Raw genomic sequence first — 23,121 nt, 5'->3', positions numbered from 1 at the left:
ATGAACTTAGAATTGCTCTCACACTGTACATTTACAAGAACGATACTCCCTCCGGATGCTATTTAAAATACATGGAGCCAAATTCTGCCCTTAGCTGAAACCATGAGTCTCTTGAACTGTGAACGCCTGTCACTTGGCAGAATTTAAATCCCATCAGGGACTTCCCTGGTGGCGCAGTGGTTGCGAATCCGCCTGCCAATGCAGGGAACACGGGTTAGAGCCCTCATCTGGGAAGATCGCACATGCCGCGGAGCAACTAAGCCCGTGTGCCACAACTACTGAGCCTGCGTTCTAGAGCCCACGAAGCCACCACAATGAGAAGCCTGCGCACCACAACGAAGTGTAGCCCCTGATCACCGCAACTAGAGAAAGCCGGCGCCCAGCAGTGAAGACCCAATGCAGCCAAAGGTAAATAAATAAGTAAATAAGTATTAAAAAAATGAATCCCATCAAATACAGCAGAAGCATTTCCATGCACACTGTATTTTTTTCCATGAGAAATACATTTATGTATTATACTAACTGCGCAAGAGCATAGATCTGTATTCGTGTGTGTTTGTGTGTATTTGGATGGACTTATACACTAATATGTCTGTTGTCAGCAATGGATGTATAGTAACTTCTGACAGTATGTCATTGCTAGACATTAAGAGATGTAGTCTATGTAAACATGTTTTAATAAACCATGTTATAAAGGAGGTTCTATTCCTTTGAAACTCTTCTTGGCTTTTCAGATAAAAGTCAGGTGAGTTGTCAACATTTTGAAAAAAGAATAATGAATCATAAACACATTAAAGCAACTGTGATTTTATTTAGTGTATCCTAAATTTGATGCATATGTTAATTCTGATGACCTAGTCAGTTAATTATACAAGCTAATATTAAAATTCCAGTGCCTGGATCAATACATAGCTGCTCTATTTGAATAAATGAAAATTATTATATTTTCATTTAAGATTTGCATTTTAGATCGTTTTTGGTTGCCAGTGCAGACTCTGGAGCCAGAGCATAGGTTTAATGCAGACCATAACACTCTCTCTAGCTGTGTGATTTAGGTAGTATACTCTATCTCTTTGTGCTTTAATTTCCTCATCTGTAAAATAGGAATGATAATTGTACCCACCTATCAGGATTATCATGAGGAATTAAATGAATTAATTTGTGTAAGGCCTAACACACAGTGAACACTTAATAGATATTAGCTATTATTATTGATATCAAATATACATTATGTATTGCTATCTAAGTTAAATTTAATCTGTGTAATTACTAAATTATGATTCAGAAATTCATGTACTTGTATAATTGCAGTACTAGGTAGAGGTGACAGTTCCTTTCCAAATCCTCCCATAGTATTTTCTGTCTTGAGGAACATAGGACATCATATTTCTTTATACTGTGTGAGTATCCCACTAATTATAAATAATAAGTAAATAATTATGCAGCTCATTAACTTCCTCTGAATATCTTTTGTAATGTAATAGATAAATAATATCTAATGCTGGATTGGTAAATAATGATACTTACAGTCAATTTTAGTTTGTAATATTTACTTTGCTGCTAACTGCTATTAGCAATTGCATCGACTATATCACAATGATTTGAAAGATTTAATAAAATCCATTGTTTTAATAATCACAATTCAATGATTAGTCCTAAATTTTCCAATATTTGTCTCAAACTCTGAGAATAAAATGTAGAATAGAGAGTAAAATTTCCCTTTTCCCTTCAATCATATCTTCCTTATATTTTAAAAAAGAAAAAGAAAACCCAAAACAGAAACAAGAAGCCAAAGCAAACACACTGCTCATCCAGTGAAACTATTTCCATTTCCAGACATTTCTAGCATTTTTTTCTTTGGGTAGATATTTCTGAAATGAGTGGTTTGTGTATCTTGAACACTTTTAACACACTTGAACTCATTTACACCATGTTTTCCTCCTCATTTTGTACTGGGTCAGCACTCAACAAAAATGACCATGTTCTTTTGCTTCCCAAATCCTTGGCTGTATCCTCATTCTCTTCCTAACTGTTCTTAATAATGGGTGTTCCTTATGTTAGCACTTGGGTCTCATCTCTTCCTTTTTTTTTTTTTCTTTTGTCTTACTAAGTCATTCTTTTGGAGATTTTAGCTGTATTTTTTACTTTAATTATGTGTTTGCAAGCCACATTCTTTGCCATTAGCTCTGAATTTTCCATTACCTCTGAAACATCTTAGGGCTGCCATAACAAAATACCACAAATTGAGTGGCTTAAAACAACAGAAATGCACTCTCTCACAGATCTATCTGGAGGCCACAAGTCTGAAATCAAGATGTCAGCAGGGCTTCAGTCCCTCTGAAGGCTCTAGAGGAGAATCCTTCCTTGCCTCTTCCAGCTTTTGGTGGCTCTCAGTGTTCCTTGGCTTCATGGATTTGTGGCCACATCTTTCCAATCTCTGCCTCTGTCTTCACATTGCCTTCTCCTCTGTGTGTCTGTTTTCTCCTCTTCTGTCTTGTCTCCCCTGTGTGTCTCTCTCTTAAAAAGACACTTATCATTGGATTTAGGGCCCTCCTGGATAATCCAGTATGTCTCTTTATCTTGAGATCCTTAACTTAAATGACATCTGTAAAGGCCCTTTTTCCAAAGAGGATAATTCACAGGTTCTGGGAATTAGGATGTGGAAATTTCTTTCTGGGGGTTGTCATTCAACCCACTACGCCAGGCATAAGGAAAACACTACCTAGTCCAATGACAAATGATAACTGAAAGCAGACCTAGGTGTTGGATATCATAAGGAATGAGGGAATAGAAAACTAGAGCACACATGCCCTGGCCAGCCCTTCCTCAGCTCTAGCTACTGTTGACCTGGGGCCATGCAGACCTGCTATTGCCAGTTCTTCTGTTAACCCCAGAGAAGCTGAAAATCCAGATTTTTGTGCGCTGGTAACTAATTAAAACTTTAAAAATCCACATAGTAGGTAACACTGTGGGGAATACAAAGCTGCCGATGGGTCAGATGCAGCAAAGTTGCCAGCTTGTGACCTCTTGTTACAGTCTGATGCTCAGAAAGCAGCTTTGATGAGAAGGGCCAAGAACCCTTACCCCAGAGGTGAGAGAGGTGTTTAATCTAATGTCAACTGAGATAGGAAGAAAGATGCTAATATTACCTTTGATTTGCCACTCTTTGCTCTTTAATGAGAAGCTCAGTTTCTAAACCTGAAAGCTCAGTTTCTTGTTGATGTCCTCTGATGAAAATTTTAAGTTGAGAATTGTACAACACTTGCTTAATAGTAGTGTCTAAAAACTTTTGGAAGGCAGGCAGAAACCTATTCTTTAAGTGCCATTTCAACAGGATTTTTTAGGCTTAATTCTTTTTCTTCATGTTTTTAGCAGCAGAGTAAATATTTTTTATTGAAGTATAGTTGATGTAGAATGTTGTGTTAATTTCTGCTCTACACCAAAATGACTGTTACATATATATATATATATTATATTCTTTTTTATATTCTTTTCCATTATGGTTTATAGTTCCCTGTGCTATATAGTAGGACCTTGTTGTCTATCCATTCTATATATAATAGTCTGCATCTGCTAACCCCAAACTCCCAATCCATCCTTTCCACACTCCCCCTCCCTGTTGGCAACCACAAATCTGTTCTCTATGTCTGTGAGTCTTTTTTAAAAATATTTATTTATTTATATTTGTTTGGTTGTGCCGGGTCTTAGTTGTGGCAGGTGGGCTCCTTTAGTTGTGGCTTGAGGGCTACTTAGTTGTGGCTTGAGGGCTCCTTAGTTGTGGCACACGGGCTCCTTAGTTATGCCATGTGAACTCTAGTTGCAGCATGCATGTGGGATCTACTTCCTTGACCAAGGATCGAACCCAGGCCCCCTACATTGGGAGCATGGAGTGCCAACCCCTGCACCACCAGGGAAGTCCCTGTGAGTCTGTTTGACAGAGTAAATATTAATGTGACTTAATGTCCCAGCCATACTGTTATGTCTGCAGCGTCCTGAGTATGCTATGCCCTCTTTCATCTTCAACCCTTCTCACCACTGACCCTGTGCAGTCACCTTCAATTTCTACTGGCTCAATTAACTGGTGTGACTTTCTGCATTAGTCTTTCCTACAGCCCTATGGCTGTGTTGGATTCCCCTCTTTCTAAACCCTGGAATGGTGGTTCTCAGTGGGGACAGTATTGCCTCCTGGGGGACAGATTGATATTAATGGAGATTTTCTGTTCTTGTTTCACAATGACGTGTTACTGGAATTTTTTGTTAGGGAGATTGGTATGTTGGCATAAGGGACAATCTCACACAATGAAGAATTGTCCTGCATTTGTAGGGCTTTTGAATGTCCTGCCGAACATTTGCATAGTTAAAAATGTTTATCATACCTTGTCTAGAATAAAACTCATTTTACATATAAACTCAATGTAGTTTTTGCATCATTGAAATAAAACTGTGTATTTTCTAAGAATGCAATTGCTAAGTAAATCTAGTGAAGATAATGCTGTTTTTTGTTTGGAACTTTCCTCAGGGAAAAGGAAGCCATTTCAGAAAATCCTATTACTGACTGCAATGATGTTTGTGGTTTTTGAGGCCAATACAGCATACCGGATCAGTCTGCACATGTAGCTGTCTCCTTCGCGGTGACTCTAAGTGTATTAGTTCAGAATACCATAATGAAATACCATAGACTGGGTTTATTTATTTCCCACAGCTCTGGAGGCTGAAAAGTCCAAGATTTGGTTTCTGGTGAGGACTTCCTGGCTGGCAGATGGCTGCCTTCTCTCTTTTTTTTTTTTTTTTTGCATTCATCTGTTTTTAAAATTTTTTTAATTTTAAAATTTTTTTATATAGCAGGTTCTTATTAGTCATCCATTTTATACACATCAGTGTATACATGTCCATCCCAATCTCCCAATTTATGACACCACCACCTCACCCTCCCACCGCTTTCCCCCCTTGGTGTCCATACGTTTGTCCTCTGCATCTGTGTCTCTATTTCTGCCCTGCAAATGGTTCATCTGTACCGTTTTTCTAGGTTTCACATATATGCGTTAATATACACTATTTGTTTTTGTCTTTCTGACTTACATCACTCTGTATGACAGTCTCTAGATGCACCCATGTCTCTACAAGTGACCCAATTTCCTTCCTTTTAATGGCTGAGTAATATTCCATTGTATATATGTCCCACATCTTCTTTATCCATTTGTCTGCCGATGGGCATTTAGGTTGATTCCATGACCTGGCTATTGTAAATAGCGCAGCAATGAACACTGGGGTGCATGTGTCTTTTTGAACTATGTTTTTCTTGGGTATATGCCCAGTAGTGGGGTTGCTGGGTCATATGATAATTCTAATTTTAGTTTGTTAAGGAAGCTCCATAGTGTTCTCCATACTGGCTGTATCAATTTACATTCCCACCAACAGTGCAAGAGGGTTCCCTTTTCTCCACACCCTCTTTTATTGTTTGTAGATATTCTGATGATGCCCATTCTAACCGGTGTGAGGTGATACCTCATTGTAGTTTTGATTTGCATTTCTCTAATAATTAGTGATGTTGAGCAGCTTTTCATGTGCTTCTTGGCCATCTGTATGTCTTTTTTGGAGAAATGTCTATTTAGGTCTTCTGCTCATTTTTTGATTAGATTGTTTGTTGTTTTAATATTGAGCTGCATGACTTTATATATTTTGGAGATTAATCCTTTGCCTGTTGATTCATTAGCAAATATTTGCTCCCATTCTGAGGGTTGTCTTTTTTTTTTTTTTTTTTTTTTTTTTTGCGGTATGCGGGCCTCTCACTGTTGTGGCCTCCCCCGTTGCGGAGCACAGGCTCCGGACGCGCAGGCTCCGGACGCGCAGGCTCAGCGGCCATGGCTCACGGGCCCAGCCGCTCCGCGGCATATGGGATCCTCCCAGACCGGGGCACGAACCCGTATCCCCTGCATCGGCAGGCGGACTCTCAACCACTTGCGCCACCAGGGAGGCCCTGAGGGTTGTCTTTTCATCTTGTTTATGGTTTCCTTTGCTGTGCAAAAGCTTTTAAGTTTCATTAGGTCCCATTTGTTTATTTTTGTTTTTATTTCCATTTCTATAGGAGGTGGATCAAAAAAGATCTTGCTGTGATTTATGTCAAAGAGTGTTCTTCCTATGTTTTCCTCTAAGAGTTTTATAGTGTCCGGTCTTGCATTTAGGTCTCTAATCCATTTTGAGTTTATTTTTGTGTATGGTGTTAGGGAGTGTTCTAATTTCATTCTTTTACATGTAGCTGTCCAGTTCTCCCAGCACCACTTATTGAAGAGACTGTCTTTTCCCCATTGTATATTCTTGCCTCCTTTGTCATAGATTAGTTGACCACAGGTGCGTGGGTGTATCTCTGGGCTTTCTATCTTGTTCCATTGATCTATGTTTCTGCTTTTGTGCCAGTACCATATTGTCTTGATTACTGTAGCTTTGTAGTATAGTCTGGTGTCAGGGAGTCTGATTCCTCCGTTTCCGTTTCTTTCCCTCAAGACTGCTTTGGCTATTCGGGGTCGTTTGTGTCTCCATACAAATATTAAAATTTTTTGTTCTAGTTCCATAAAAAATGCCATTGGTAATTTGATAGGGATTGCATTGAATCTGTAGATTGCTTTGTGTAGTATAGTCATTTTCACAATGTTTATTCTTCCAATCCAGGAACGTGGTATATCTCTCCATCTGTTGGTATTTCTTTCATCAGTGTCTTATAGTTTTCTGCATACAGGTCTTTTGTCTCCCTAGGTAGGTTTTTTCCTAGGTATTTTGTTCCTTTTCTTGCAGTGGTAAATGGGAATGTTTCCTTAATTTCTCTTTCAGATTATTTATCATTAGTGTATAGGAATGCAAGAGATTTCTGTGCATTAATTTTGTATCCTGCAACTGTACCACATTCATCGATTAGCTCTAGTAGTTTTCTGGTGGCATCTTTAGTAGTCTTTATGCATAGTGTCATGTCATTTACAAACAGTGACAGTTTTACTTCTTCTTTTCCGATTTGTATTCCTTTTATTTCTTTTTCTTCTCTGATTGCCGTGGCTAGGACTTCCAAAACTATGTTGTATAATAGTGGTGAGAGTGGACATCCTTGTCTTGTTCCTGATCTTAGAGGAAAAGTTTTCAGTTTTTTACCATTGAAAATGATGTTTGCTGTGGGTTTATCATATATGGCCTTCATTATGTTGAGGTAGGTTCTCTCTATGCCCACTTTCTGGAGAGTTTTTATCATAAATGGGTGTTGAATTTTGTCAAAAGCTTTTTCTGCATCTATTGAGATGATCATATGGTTTTTATTCTTCAGTTTGTTAATATGGTGTATCACATTCATTGATTTGCATATATTGAAGAATCCTTGCATCCCTGGGACAAATTCCACTGATCATGGTGTATGATCGTTTTAATGTGTTGATGGATTCTGTTTTCTAGTATTTTGTTGAGGATTTTTGCATCTAAATTCATCAGTGATATTGGCCTGTAATTTTCTTTTTTTGTATTATCTTTGTCTGGTTGTGGTATCAGGGTGATGGTAGCCTCATAGAATGAGTTTGAGAGTGTTCCTTCCTCCGCAATTTTTTGGAAGAGTTTGAGAAGGATGGGTGTTAACTCTTCCTTAAATGTTTGATAGAATTCACCTGTGAAGTCTTCCGGTCCTGGACTTTTGTCTGTTGGAAGATTTTTAATCACAGTTTCAATTTCATTACTTGTGATTGGTCTGTTCACAGTTTCTGTTTCTTCCTGGTTCAGTCTTGGAAGGTTATACGTTTCCAAGAATTTGTCCATTTCTTCCAGGTTGTCCATTTTATTGGCATAGAGTTGCTTGTAGTAGTCTCTTAGGATGCTTTGTATTTCTGCAGTGTCTGTTGTAACTTCTCCTTTTTCATTTCTAATTTTTTTGATTTGAGCCCTTTCCCTCTTTTTTTTTTGCAGTACGCGGGCCTCTCACTGTTGTGGCCGCTCCCGTTGCAGAGCACAAGCTCCGGGCGCGCAGGCTCAGCGGCCATGGCTCACGGGCCCAGCCGCTCTGCGGCACGTGGGATCTTCCCAGACCGAGACACGAACCCGTGTCCCCTGCATCGGCAGGCGGACTCTCAACCACTGCGCCACCAGGGAAGCCCCTCCCTCTTTTTCTTGATGAGTCTGGCTAATGGTTTATCAATTTTGTTTATCTTCTCAAAGAACCAGCTTTTAGTTTTATTGATCTTTGCTATTGTTTTCTTTGTTTTGATTTCATTTTTTTCTCTTCTGATCTTTATGATTTCTTTCCTTCTGCTAACTTTGGGCTTTGTTAGTTCTTCTTTCTCTAGTTGCTTTAGGTGTAAGGTTAGATACACCTTACACCTAAAGGAACCTTACCTTGTTTATTTGAGATTTTTCTTGTTTCTTCAGGAAGGCTTGTATAGCTATAACGTTCCCTCTTAGAACTGCCTTTGCTGCATCCCATAGGTTTTGGATCGTCGTGTTTTCATTGTCATTTGTCTCTAGGTATTTTTTGATTTCCTCTTTGATTTCTTCAGTGATCTCTTGGTTATTAATAATGTATTGTTTGGCCTCCATGTTTTTGTGTGTTTTACATTTTTTTCCCTGTAATTCATTTCTAATCTCATAGCGTTGTGGTCGGAAAAGATGATTGATATGATTTCAATTTTCTTAAATTTACTGAGGCTTGATTTGTGACCCGAGATGTGATCTATCCTGGAGAATGTTCCATGTGCACTGGAGAAGAAAGTGTAATCTGGTGTTTTTGGATGGAGTGTCCTATAAATATCAATTAAATCTGTCTTATCTATTGTGTCATTTAAATCTTGTGTTTCCTTATTAATTTTCTGCTTGGATGATCTGTCCATTGGTGTAAGTAAGGTGTTATAGTTCCCCACTATTATTGTGTTACTGTCGATTTCCTCTTTTAGAGCTGTTAGCAGTTGCCTTATGTATTGGGGTGCTCCTATGTTGGGTGCATATATATTTATAATTGTAATATCTTCTTCTTGGATTGATTCATTGATCATTATGTAGTATCCTTTCTTGTCTCTTGTAACAATCTTTATCTTAAAGTCTATTTTATCTAATATGAGTATTGCTACTCCAACTTTCTTTTGATTTCCATTTGCATGGAATATCTTTTTCCATCCCCTCACTTTCAGTGTGTATGTGTCCCTAGGTTTGTAGTGGGTCTCTTGTAGACAGCATATAGATGGGTCTTATTTTTGTATCCATTCAGCAAGCCTGTGTCTTTTGGTTGGAGTATTTAATCCATTCACGTGTAAGGTAATTATGGGTATGTATGTTCCTATTACCATTTTCTTACTTGATTTGGGTTTGTTTTTGTAGGTCCTTTTCTTCTCTTGTGTTTCCCACTTAGAGAAGTTCCTTTAGTATTTGTTGTAGAGCTGGTTTGGTGGTGCTGAATTCTCTTAGCTTTTGCTTGTCTGTAAAGCTTTTGATTTCTCCGTCGAATCTGAATGAGATCCTTGCTGGGTAGAGTAATCTTGGTTTTACGTTTTTCACTTTCGTCATTTTATTTTATTTTTATTTATTATTTTTTTTGCTGTACGCGGGCCTCTCACTGTTGTGGCCTTCCCATTGCGGAGCACAGGCTCCGGATGCGCAGGCCCAGCGGCCATGGCTCACAGGCCCAGCCGCTCCGCGGTATATGGGACCCTCCCGGACCGGGGCACGAACCGGCGTCCCCTGCATTGGCAGGCGGACTCTCAACCACTGCGCCACCAGGGAAGCCCCGTCATTTTAAATATGTCATGCCACTCCCTTCTGGCTTGTAGAGTTTCCGCTTCGAGATCAGCTGTTAACCTCATGGGAGTTTCCTTGTATGTTATTTGTCATTTTCTCTTGCTTCTTTTAATAATTTTTCTTTGTCTTTAAGTTTTGAGAATTTGATTACTATGTGTCTCGGTGTGTTTCTCCTTGGGTTTATCCTGCCTGGGACTCTGTGCACTTCCTGGACTTGGGTGGCTATTTCCTTTCCCATGTTAGGGAAGTTTTCAACTATAATCTCTTCAAATATTTTCTCAGGTCCTTTCTCTCTCTCTTCCCCTTCTGGGTCCCCTTCTGGGACCCCTATAATGTGAATGTTGTTGAGTTTAGTGTTGTCCCAGAGGTCTCTTAGGCAGTCTTCATTTCTTTTCATTCTTTTTTCTTTATTCTGTTCCCTAGTTGTGAATTCCACCATTCTGTCTTCCAGGTCACTTATCCGTTCTTCTGCCTAAGTTATTCTGCTATTGATTCCTTCTAGTGTATTTTTCATTTCAGTTATTGTATTGTTCATCTCTGTTTGTTTTTTCTTTAATTCTTCTAGATCTTTGTTAAACATTTCTTGCATCTTCTCGATCTTTGCCTCCATTCTTTTTCTGAGGTCCTGGATCATCTTCACTATCATTATTCTGAATTCTTTTTCTGGAAGGTTGCCTATCTCCACTTCATTTAGTTGTTTTTCTAGGGTTTTATCTTGTTCCTTCATCTGGTCCATAGCCCTCTGCCTTTTCAACTTGTCTATCTTTCTGTGAATGTGGTTTTTGTTCTACAGGCTGCAGGATTGTAGTTCTTCTTGCTTATGCTGTCTTTCCTGTGGTGGGTGAGGCTATCTAAGAGGCTTGTGCAAGTTTCCTGATGGGAGGAACTGGTGGTGGGTAGAGCTGGCTGTTACTGTGGTGGGCAGAGCTCAGTAAAACTTTAATCCGCTTGTCTGCTAATGGCTGGGGCTGGGTTCCCTCCCTGTTGGTTGTTTGGCCTGAGGCAACCCAACACTGGAGCCTACCTGGGCTCTTTGGTGGGGCTAATGGCAAACTCTGGGAGGGTTCACACCAAGGAGTACTTCCCAGAACTTCTGCTGCCAGTGTCCTTGTCCTCATGGTGAACCATAGCCACCCCCTGCCTCTGCAGGAGACCCTCCAACACTAGCAGGTAGGTCTGGTTCAGTCTCCTATGGGGTCACTGCTCCTTCCCCTGGCTCCTGATGTGCACACTACTTTGTGTGTGCCCCCCAAGAGTGGAGTCTCTGTTTCCCCCCAGTCTTGTTGAAGTCCTGCAATCAAATGCCGCTAGCCTTCAAAGTCTGATTCTCTAGGAATTCCTCCTACCGTTGCTGGACCCCCAGGTTGGGAAGCCTGACATGGGGCTCAGAATCTTCACTCCAGTGGGTGGACTTCTGTGGTATAAGTGTTCTCCAGTTTGTGAGTCACCCACTCAGCAGTTATGGGATTTGATTTTATTGTGATTGCGCCCCTCCTACCATCTTCATTGTGACTTCTCCTTTGTCTTTGGATGTGGGGTATCTTTTCTGGTGAGTTCCAGTGTCTTCCTGTTGCTGACTGTTCAGCAGTTACTTGTGATTCTGGTGCTCTCGCAAGGGGGAGTGAGAGCACATCCTTCTATTCCGCCATCTTGAACCAATCTCTACTGACCTCATTTAATCTTAATTGCTTCCTTACTGCAATACTGTGCAGTCACTTTGCTGTTAGAGTTTCAACATATGAATTTTGGGGTGAACACAATTCAGTCCTTAGCATTAAGCGTGGGTAGAAATATGCAGGCACCCACCTTATTCATAATATCTTCTAGTGTGGTCTTGCCTAAACATCTGCATATTGAAATACATCTAATTTTATTATAAAGTATTTCCCTCTTATTTCTTCTTTATATTAATTGTATTTCAGGCATATATTAATGTTTTAAAAAATATGTGTGCAGATTGGTTATACTATCTGCAAATTTTATTTCAGTATTGTAAAGGGAGCATTACAAAATATTATAGAAAGGGATGTTGGGCTTAATAGGGTTGATGATCACTTTCCTAGCCCAGTATAATCACATTGCATTGTAATTAGCTTGTTGTTTGTCTATTTCCTCCAATAGTTTGTTGCACATGCATTGGGATCAGAGGCAATATCTTGTTCACTGATGTATCCTCCAATCCTTTTATAGCATATAGGGGGTTCTCAACAAATTTTTTGTCACTGAAAGAATGAGTGAATGAATGGATAGATGCATATAAACACCATTCTGATCTAGAATCCATATCTTCAAGGATGCTTGATGGCCAGAAAGTGACTGAGGATTAACGGTGCTTGTTTTTGCTAAAGTAATCTTCAACAACTGGCACAAAATGGTGACTGAACCAATCTTCACAGATAGTTTTTTTGTCTTCCATATTAGGGCTGAACTTTCATATAATATCAACAAATTTTTATTCTAAATCATCTGTAACATTGGTGCCAGACGAAGGAGTGAAACTTGTGAATGACTCTCTGGCATGGCTTTTTCTTCTTTCATAAAGTCTTTCCTTGAGAGCATTTTTTATCTTTCAGAAAGACTACTTTTGTCAACAGAAATAACTTTCCAAGTATAATTCACCCTCTTCAGTGGGTTTAGCTTGTGATTTCACCAATGTGGGCTTGTCTTCAGTCCTACCTGAATGTGATGCATATTGGTTGTGGCTTTAAAAATTAGATCCTTTTTGCTGAAAATCCTATATGAGAATTTTTCCTGTTTTCTTTAGACATTCATTGAGACTCCTAGCATTCTTCACAGGCAGTGCAAAACTATATTGTTGATTTTGACCTTCTATTTAAATAATTAATATTTTTTTCAACCTAAACAGTAAATCAATAGGGGTCTTGCTAGAAGGCCATGATAATTGACCACCCATGCAGTGAATCCTCCACATTGCTCTTCAGTTCTTATCTTGCTTTATGGTAGTGACTTCAGGAGTGAAAAAATACTATTTATTTCAGCTGATATCGTCCCTTTCACAGAATTCTTACTTTCCTTTGTGGCCAAACATTTGCTCATTAGAATAGTGAGGGTCCTGGGGAAGGCATAGCACTTGGATGGGGCTGCTCCCTGAGGACACAGTGGTGAGGGTGAGGACTGGATTAACTTCACTTCTTCCAGGGCTGATTATGGCAGGGAGGTCAGTTATGTGGAACTTGGGCTTGAGAAGCTGGAACTAGGCAGCAACCATTGACCATTGTCTCCTCTGTAGACTCTGTGGGTTTGTTTTTCCTCAAATGAGTTTACCAAAAATAACAAACCTCATGAAAGATTCTGAACCAGAACCACCCATCTGAGCCACTCCCAGATTCCTGACCCACAGAAACTGTGAGATAATTACTATGCTCTGAATAGTTGTATCCGCCCCAAATTCATATGTTAAAATCCAAATGTCCAAGGTGATGGTATTAGGAAATTAGGTTATGAGGGCAAAGCCTTCATGAATGGGATTAGTGCTCTTATAAAAGAGGCTCCAAAGAGATCCCTAGCCCTTTCCATTCTCTGAGGACACAAAGAGAAGTCTGTGACCCAGAAGATTGGGCCCTCACCCATCCATGCTGGCACCCTGATCTAGGGCTTCCAGTCTCCAGAATTGTGAGAAATAAATTTCTGCTGTTTATGAGCTACTCAGCCTGTGATATTTTGTTATAGCAGCCTGAACCAACTAAGACCATAATAAATGTCTATTGTTTCAGGATGCTAAATTTTGGGATAATTTGTCACATAGCAATAGATAACTAATACATATCAGTGTACAATTCTGTATATTAAATTTTCCCTGTTTAAATTAGTGATGTGTTTTCTGTTTTATGACTGATATAAGCATGAAAATAAATAAAAAAGAAGTCTAAAAAAGAGTAATAGAGCTTCCCTGGTGGCGCAGTGGTTGAGAGTCCGCCTGCCGATGCGGGGGAAACGGGTTTGTGCCCCGGTCTGGGAAGATCCCACATGCCGCGGAGCGGCTGGGCCCGTGAGCCATGGCCGCTGAGCCTGTGCGTCCAGAGCCTGTGCTCCCCAACTGGAGAGGCCACAGCAGCGAGAGGCCCGTGTACCACAAAAAAAAAAAAAAAAAAAAAAAAAGAGTAATAATGTTTACTGGGGGTAAAAAATCCCAAATTACCTGAAGTTGGAGTATTGATATTATTTATGAGCCCAGATATTATAATGCCTAACTAAAGTGATTATTTCTACATATCAATCTAGGCTTAAGGGTAATTTTATGTGCTCCATATCTATGAAATTTGATAGATATTTCTATATGTCAGTAAAAAAACTAAATGACTTAAACAAATTTTTTTTTAGAATCTCAAAAAGAGAAGCATATTAATAAACATATATACAGCCATTACGGAAAACAGAATAGATGTTCCTCAAAAAAATTAAAAATAGATCTTTCATATGATCCAGCTCTCCCACTTCTGGGTATATATCCAAAGAAAATAAAATCACTATGTCAAAGAGATATCTTCACTCCCATGTTCATTGCAGCATTATTCACAATAGCCAAGATATAGAAACAACTTAAGTGTTCATTGATGGACAAATGCATAAAGAAAATGTGGTATATATGTACTACAATGAAATATTATTCTGCCTAAAAAAAGAAGGAAATTCTGCCATTTGCAACAACGTGGATGAAACCGGAGGACATTATGCTAAGTGAAGCAAACCAGACACAGAAAGACAAATACTGTATAATTTCACTTCTTTGTGGAATCTAAAAAAAAGTCGAACTTATAATAAGAGAGAATAGAATGGTGGTTGCCAGGGCCTGGGGGGGTGGGGGAAAAGGGGAGATATTGGTGAAAGGGTACAAACTTTAAATTAGGAATAAGATGAATAAGCTCTGGAGACCTAATGTTATAGTATGGTGACTGTACTTAATATATTACATACCTGAAATTTGCTAAGAGAGTAATATCAGTTGTTCTCATCACAAAAGGAAGAGTAATTATGTGAGGTGATGGATATGTTAATTAGCTTGATTGTGGTAATCACTTCACAATGTATATGTATATCAAAACATCTCCTACAACCTAAAGATACATATTTTTATTTGTCAATCATACTTCAGTAAAGCTGGAGAAAAACATAACATACAAAGGTGTATATTTTAAAAAGACATAGGGCTTCCATGGTGGCGCAGTGGTTGAGAGTCCGCCTGCCGATGCAGGGGACACGGGTTCGTGCCCCGGTGCGGGAGGATCCCACATGCCGCAGAGCGGCTGGGCTGGTGAGCCATGGCCGCTGAGCCTGCGCATCCGGAGCCTGTGCTCCACAACAGGGAGAGGCCCGCGTACCGCAAAAAAAAAAAAAAGAAAAAAAGTAAAAAGGCATATATATTATATATATATACATACACACATATATTTATGTATATATAAAATGAAGGATGTAGCAAACCCAACTATCAGTTTAAATAAAAGGACATTTATTGTTCTTAACTTGAAGAAAACAAATTACCTGAGTGATATTACATGTATCAGCTCGTAGGCTTTAACAGACCTTCAGCGTTTTACCCTATGCATCCATCTTATTTGATATCAGCTGTAAAGTTATTGATAGCTCAACAGTTACTGACAGTTATTGAAAGCCATACATATATGTGGCTTTCAGAGGCTGCGATTCTGAACTTTACAATTTAAATATTTTATTTTGGAAGGGATGGAAAGTCAGTTTTATAGTTTCTATAGAACTGGAAGTTCTTCGCTCAAAATGACTCCCAGCCATTTATTCATTAGTCAGTTCAAGCCTGTGAAATAATTCCTCTTGCAATCACAAGCAAGGAGGGAGGTGGCCATGAAGTCACTATTGCTTGCCCTGCAGGTAGTTAAGCCAGCGATTGGCTGCTGTCATTTATATAATTGATTACCGTTACAAGATGGCATAGAAAACAAAGATTTAAGATTGCCAAAGAAAGCACTAGAGGGTTTTATGGGAGGTTGTAGTGACAGCAAAGAGTTTAAGTACTTTGCCGAAGGTAAATCTAGTCAGTGGTGGGGGTGGGATTTAAACTCAGGCACCCTGGCTCTAGTGCTTGTTCATAATAGCTATAGGGATTTGAGGAAAGGACTATCAGAGGAGAAAAGGTAGAGAACGATTTATCCATAAGGCCCCATTTAAAACGTGCTTCCTTTGTGAAACCTTGATGAATCATTTTAACTGGATGTAATCCCCCCTGCTTGGGACAACTCTAACTCAGAGTGTCAGTTCCAGTACTCTGACGACATTTAACATAAATGGCCACATAATACAGCTATTTGTGTGTACATCTCAAAAATCCATTGAGATTTACTCAGCTGAGGTATTCTAAAAATTTCATGCATAAATTGAGTTATTTGTAGTGAGGTGGATGGACCTAGAGTCTGTCATACAGAGTGAAGTAAGTCAGAAAGAGAAAGACAAATACTATACGCTAACACATATATATGGAATCTAAAAAAAAAAAAAAAAAATTGGTCATGAAGAACCTAGGGGCAAGACGGGAATAAAGACGCAGACCTACTAGAGAATGGACTTGAGGACACGGGGAAGGGGAAGGGTAAGCTGGGACAAAGTGAGAGAGTGGCATGGACATATATATATACACTGCCAAATGTAAAATAGATAGCTAGTGGGAAGCAGTCTCATAGCACAGGGAGATCAGCTCAGTGTTTTGTGCCCACCTAGAGAGGTGGGATAGGGAGGGTGGGAGGGAGGGAGATGCAAGAGGGAAGAGATATGGGGATATATGTATATGCGTAACTGATTCACTTAGTTATAAAACAGAAACTAACACACCATTGTAAAGCAATTATACTCCAATAAAAACATTAAAAAATAAAATAAAATAAAATATAAAAAAATTTCTGCATAATTTGAAATTCTACAAGTCCAATTTTAAACGGATTGTAGAGATTGCTATTTAAAGCAACTTTGATAATATCTATCAAAATTACAAATGGGTAAAACCTTTGGTCCAAGAATTCCATTTCTGGAATTTTACAGATATACTTGCAAAATGATAGTTATACAAGGTTATTCTTTGCAACATTGTTTGTAATAGCAAAAAACTGATGATATGTCTCTGAGAGTCATAAACACTGTTTCTTAAATATTTCCATTTTTCCCCCTGGTTAGGATTGCTTTTCCTGATTCTCTTGTGGTTGGGCAGGGCCATGTGACAAGTGAGTTGTAATCAGAAATGATACGTATCACTTTGAGATCAAGGCATTTAATAGCCAGTTGTGGGACCCTCCAGAACTTTTTTCTCTTCACCACAGTGATGGGCGGTGTTTGAAATGGAGACTCCTCCATTAGCCTGGGTCGGATATGAGAAGATATGGAGCAGGGTGCCTGGCTAAACTGCAGTTGACATCTGGCATGAGTGAAAACTACCTAAAACCCTTTGTGAAATCAGAGTAGCAGTTTCTGAATAGGGAGTTTGCAGGGATAATGGCAGAAAATTAAAAAGAGAACTTTAGTTGGAATGGGCTTTCCAGGTACCACTTAAACAATTCTCAGTTAGGCTACTAAACACAGCCTCAGATAAAATGTGAGGCCTGGAAGCTTTTGCCATCTATCAAATCCTTTTTTAAAAAAATTTTTGTTTATTGTTTTGGCCGCGCCAGTGAAAGCATGGAGTCTTAACCACTGGACCGCTAGGGAATTCCCTATCAAATCCCAATTTGAGCTACATCTAAAAGTTTTAAAAGCATAGAACAAGTTGTATTAGTTTACGTTCTTTGTAATTTGAAGTTATCTAAATTGAACGATTATTAATAAGGGTGTACTTTTCATCTTTAAATATTCATGGTTGTTTTGCATGCAAGTCTTTTATCACTTAACACACTAAGTGATGTGTGTTAGTTATGGAACACCACCTGACATATACAAATTGTGCAGGTAAGCCATTGATCTTAAAAATTTATTGAGATGTCGGACATACTTGTGTAGAAACACAATAGAATATGAACTTTAATGTGCGGGAATTTTTTATTTTTAAAGAAATGTTGTTCATTAGATGGTTAATTTTAGAGATCTCTTTTAGAAGATGGAAACCATTATGCTATGACAGGAGTGAACATTTCCCAGTTAGTAGATTACAGTTTTACGTACATTAATCATTACCCAAGAAATGGTCAATTACCAACTCTGTCCCTTCTCCCAACTCATTAACTCTGAGGCTTAGTTTTTCTAAATTCTAAATATTTATCATCTTCACATCAGCTTTATGCTGCTTTCCCTAAACCATTTTTAAATTTCAGTTTGAGCCTTTGAACTCCTCTTTTATACCTGGCATTAATTTTTTTTCACAAACGAAAATGCTGTTGATTGAAAGTATCAATAATTGCAATTGAACCAGGCCCATTTTCCTCTGCAGGCAACTTCTTGCTCTAAATTGTAGTCAATGGTATTGCAGGCCCACTGCCTTCAGCAATCATTAAACTGGTCCTTTTCTTTCCTTTGGAACTCTCATCAGGGAATGAGGATTACACTGGATTCTTACTTGGGGATGGAAAATTCCAGCTGCATTATGCATGCCACAAAAAGCGAAGCATCAACACCTCCCTGTTTTTCTTGATTAAAAGCCATTTTTAAATCGGATCAGTGGGTATAGTGAAGTGACACACAAAAGGTTTCTTAATGATATAAAAACAGAACTTTAAAAACTGTAACAACAATATCAAAAAGTCACACCAGTATGCAGCTTGTTAAAGCAAACATGCATTTAGAAATCGATATTTATTTCTGGGAAAATCAACTCTTCTGATTGTCTGTTGTCTTTCTTTATGCTCTGCCATCTCATTTGTCGTTGAATTACTGAGTGATACCAACTTACCAGAAGATCATTTTTTGGGGGGACAGGATTTTAAAAAAGTGGTATCTCAGCAACTGGGGTAAATATTTATGTAAAACAGATGATTAGAGATGTCTCCATTCTTTGTTCTGAAAACAGGAAATATGTAAAAGGTAAGGATTCTATTGTCCATTTCTGCATTTTCTGTTTACTAACATTTTATTTGGACTTTCTCTTATTTCTAGACAGTTTTAGTGTTTTTCCAGCTGCCTCTAGGGGGCAGCTTAACCTAAATTATCTTTTGGTTAAATGCTAGACCGCTGTACTAGAAAATTTATGTCAAATGACATTACACAGTTAAGATGATTGCTGTCTAATGCAAACGTGGTGGAATTCGTTTCTGTTCATGGAATCAACTTGAATGAAGTCATTGTCTGTAATTTCGGGCACTCAAAATCTGTGGGGCTATCAAACTGTAATGCTTGTGTGGAGGCAGAGAAGATGAAGAGGGCACAGATCAACCTCATATAACTTCACTGTGAAGTTCTCTCTCTGTTCTCAGACCACAGCTGGGCTTCTGGAAGGAAGATGTGGAAGCAAGATTCAGAGGTGCACCACCACACATACCTACTCCTCCTCCTCTTGTTTAGTGTGTAAGGACTCTAGTTTACTTGATCTTAAACAAGAAACCTGGATAGCTCATTCAACTTGACACTCTTAGTAAACATCTTGTTCTGTTTCCAAATTAGATACAGTTTTCCTTCATGGACTTGGTTTGTTCTTACCTAATTTATTACCTCGGGTCTTTGTGTCTTGCCATTCTTAACATGCCTGTCAAAGTTATCTTCCCTGTTCTCTGCTTTGAATCAGCAAACTGCAAGGAAACTATTCCTGTTCTTCAGTATTATGTGCATCTATGTCTTGTAGAGATGTAAGGTGGATTGTGATATATTTTGACATAATTTGTTGGCTGAGACCATGAAGTGAGATACATCCCAGTGGGGTAAGATCCCTCATTATTGGGTTTTTTTTTTTTTTCTACTTTTTGGCTGCACTGCGTGGCAGTGGGGTCTTAGTTCCCCGACCAGGGATCGAACCCACGCCCCTGCAGTGGAAGTGCAGAGTTTTAACTGCTGGACCACCAGGAAGTCCCTCTCATTATTGTTATAAAGGCAAGTAGTCTGTTCTCAGTGGAAGTCAGTACATGGATGGCAAACCTGCAGCAGGTAGGAGAGGGAATTTGAGATTTCAAAAAGAGTAGATATTTAGGCATGAACTTTATTTATTTTATTTTATTTTTTTAAATGACATTTTGCAGTTTATTTATTTTTATTTATTTATTTTTGGCTGTGTTGGGTCTTCGTTGCTGTGTGTGCGCTTTCTCTAGTTGCGATGAGCAGGGGCTCCCTTTCGTTGTGGTGCACAGGCTTCTCATTGTGGTGGCTTCTCTTGTTGTGGAGCATGGGCTCTAGGCGTATGGGCTTCAGTAGTTGTGGCACGTGGGCTCAGTAGTTGTGGCTTGAGGGCTCTAGAGTGCAGGCTCAGTAGTTGTGGCTCATGGGCTTAGCTGCTCCGCGGCCTGTGGGATCCTCCTGGACCAGGGCTCGAGCCTGTGTCCCCTGCATCGGCAGGCAGATTCTTAACAACTGTGCCACCAGCTAAGCCCCTATATTTTGTTTTTTTATTATTTTTAATTTATTTTATTTACTGATTTTTTGGCTGCACTGCACGGCTTGTGGGATCTTAGTTCCCGACCAGGGATTGAACCCGGGCCCCCGCAGTGACAGGGCTGAGTCCTAACCACTGGACCACCAGGGAATTCCCGAACTTTTTATTCTTTTAGCAGGGAGTGAGAAGGATCACCAAGTTGGTACCCACTATAGGACCCAGAATGCGCTGGGTTCTGCAGGCTCTGGAAAGGGACTTATCTCTTATAGGTTAGGTTTTCTAGTTTATTTCTTGTTATACCCAAGTCATTATTGAAACCTTATCCCAGATTTTTCACAGATGAGCTACGGAGTTCAGCTTAGGTCAGCATTTGCTGGAGGAAGTAACATCCTCATGAGACCAGGATTCACCCCTGAAGGGGATGGTAAATTTGGTGGGGAAAGGGAGGCTATTTGCCTTTCCTACTTGCTTCCTATCAGATCGTTAGAAGATTCATAGTTATTAGCTCCACCACTCAATGGTGAGCTCAGAAAGAGGCCAGGGCACATATCAGTGAATAGTACCACTGTCAAGTAAGGCATTCAAACATGAAACTTGAAACACAGGTTTCTTTTTTCCTATATTGTCTACATCCAATTGGATTCTTGAATATTCTTCTGTCCATCCTCACTGCCATCTTTTTTAGTTCATATCTTTTCCACGTATTACCTAGGCTTTGAGGTTAATATTTAACAGACACTTATGTATACCAGAAACTGTGAAGGTTCTTTATTTATCTTTATTGCTTTTAAGCCTCTATCATATGAGTATGGAAACTATAACTTAAACTTCTTAATTAAAGTTAACTTAGTATTTTTCTGGTTAAAATTTTCTTTTTCATTTAAAACAGTCTCTTTTAGATAAATTATCAGCCTTCCAGAGTTATTTCCTTTCCCTCTTCTTCATTGCTAAGTTGGTGCCTGTGTATATGATGGCACTCTCATGACCTTGTAAAGGTAGGTGTGATGGTTAATGCTATAGATCGACTTGACTGTTCTAAGGGATGGCCAGATAACTGGTAAAACATTATTTCTGGGTGTGTCTGTGAGGGTGTTTCTGGAAGAGATTAGCATTTGGTCCAGGGACAAGTGAAGAGATCAACCCTCACCAATGTGGGTGGGCATCATCCAATCCATTGGGGGCCCAGATGGAATAAGAAGGTGAAGAAAGGGTGGATTCCCTCTCTTCTTTTTGAGCTGGGATGTCAATTATCTCTAGCACTTGGACATCAGAGCTACTGGTTGTTGGGCCTCGGACGCCAGGACTTATACTCACAGTCCCATGGTCCTCAGGCTTTTGAACTTGGACTGAATTATGCCATTTGCTTTTTTTTTTTTTAATAAATAAATTTATTTATTTATTTATTGGCTGCATTGGGTCTTTGTTCCTGCGCATGGGCTTTCTCTAGTTGTGGCCAGTGGAGGCTACTCTTCGTTGCTGTGCGCAGGCTTCTCATTGCTGGTGGCTTCTCTTGCTGCGGAGCACGGGATCTAGGTGTGCGGGCTGCAGTAGTTGTGGTGCATGGGCTTAGTTGCTCCGCAGCACGTGGGATCTTCCGGAACCGGGACTCGAACCCATGTAACCTGCATTGGCAGGTGGATTCTTAACCACTGCGCCACCAGAGAAGCCCATTTTTTTTTTTTTCAATCTTCACTGGAGTATAATTGCTTTACAATGTTGTGTTAGTTTCTGCTGTATAACAAAGTGAATCAGCTATAGGTACACAAACATTCCCATATCCCCTCCCTCTTGCGTCTCCGTCCCACCTTCCCTATCCCACCCCTCTAGGTGGTCACAGAGCACCGAGCTGATCTCCCTGTGCTATACGGCTGCTTCCCAGCTATCTATTATACATTGGGTAGTGTATATATGTCCATGCCACTCCCTTACTTCGTCCTAGCTTACCCTTCCCCCTCCCTGTGTCCATAAGTCCATTCTCTATGTCTGCGTCTTTATTCCTGTCCTTCCTTCAGGTTCTTCAGAACCATACTTTTTTTTACATTCCATATATATGTGTTAGCGTATGGTATTTGTTTTGCTCTTTCTGACTCACTTCACTCTGTATGACAGGCTCTAGGTCCATCCACCTCACTACAAATAACTCAATTTCGTTTCTTTTTCTGGCTGAGTGCTATTCCATTGTATATATATGCCACATCTTCTTTATCCATCCATCTGTCGATGGACACTTAGGATCTTCCATGTCCTGGCTATTGTAAATAGTACTGCAGTGAACATTGTGGTACGTGACTCATTTTAAATTATGGTTTTCTCAGGGTATATGTCCAGTAGTGGGATTGCTAGGTCATATGGTAGTTCTATTTTTAGTTTTTTAAGGAACCTCCATACTGTTCTCCATAGTGGCTGTATCAATTTACATTCTCACCAACAGTGCAAGACGGTTCCCTTTTCTCCACGCCCTCTCCAGCATTTATTGTTTATAGATATTTTGATGATGGCCATTCTGACCGGTGTAAGGTGATAGCTCATTGTAGTTTTTTTTTTTTTTTTGCGGTATGCGGGCCTCTCACTGTTGTGGCCTCCCCCGCTGCGGAGCACAGGCTCCGGACGCGCAGGCTCCGGACGCGCAGGCTCAGCGGCCATGGCTCACGGGCCCAGCCGCTCCGCGGCATATGGGATCCTCCCAGACCGGGGCACGAACCCGTATCCCCTGCATCGGCAGGCGGACTCTCAACCACTTGCGCCACCAGGGAGGCCCCTCTCATTGTAGTTTTGATTTGCATTTCTCTAATGATTAGTGATGTTGAGCAATATTTCATGTGTTTCTTGGCCATCTGTATATCTTCTTTGGAGAAATGTTTATTTAGATCTTCTGCCTATTTTTG

At 39.7% G+C, this 23,121-nt stretch overlaps 1 long non-coding RNA gene across 1 annotated transcript in view; it reads left to right on the top strand.

Moving 5' to 3' along the window:
- The first annotated feature begins 225 nt into the window (after window positions 1–225).
- LOC132500085 (uncharacterized) overlaps window positions 226–23,121 on the top strand; it is a 169,271-nt gene continuing 146,375 nt past the window's right edge. The window contains exon 1 of the long non-coding RNA XR_009533969.1: window positions 226–408. This is a non-coding gene — a long non-coding RNA (uncharacterized LOC132500085). The remainder of the gene's footprint in view (window positions 409–23,121) is intronic.

Source organism: Mesoplodon densirostris, chromosome 12 (genome assembly GCF_025265405.1).
Source record: "Mesoplodon densirostris isolate mMesDen1 chromosome 12, mMesDen1 primary haplotype, whole genome shotgun sequence".
NCBI classification, from domain to species: Eukaryota; Metazoa; Chordata; class Mammalia; order Artiodactyla; family Ziphiidae; genus Mesoplodon; species Mesoplodon densirostris.
The sequence above is the reverse complement of the archived record's forward strand: the minus strand, read 5'-3'. Positions and strand labels throughout refer to the sequence as shown.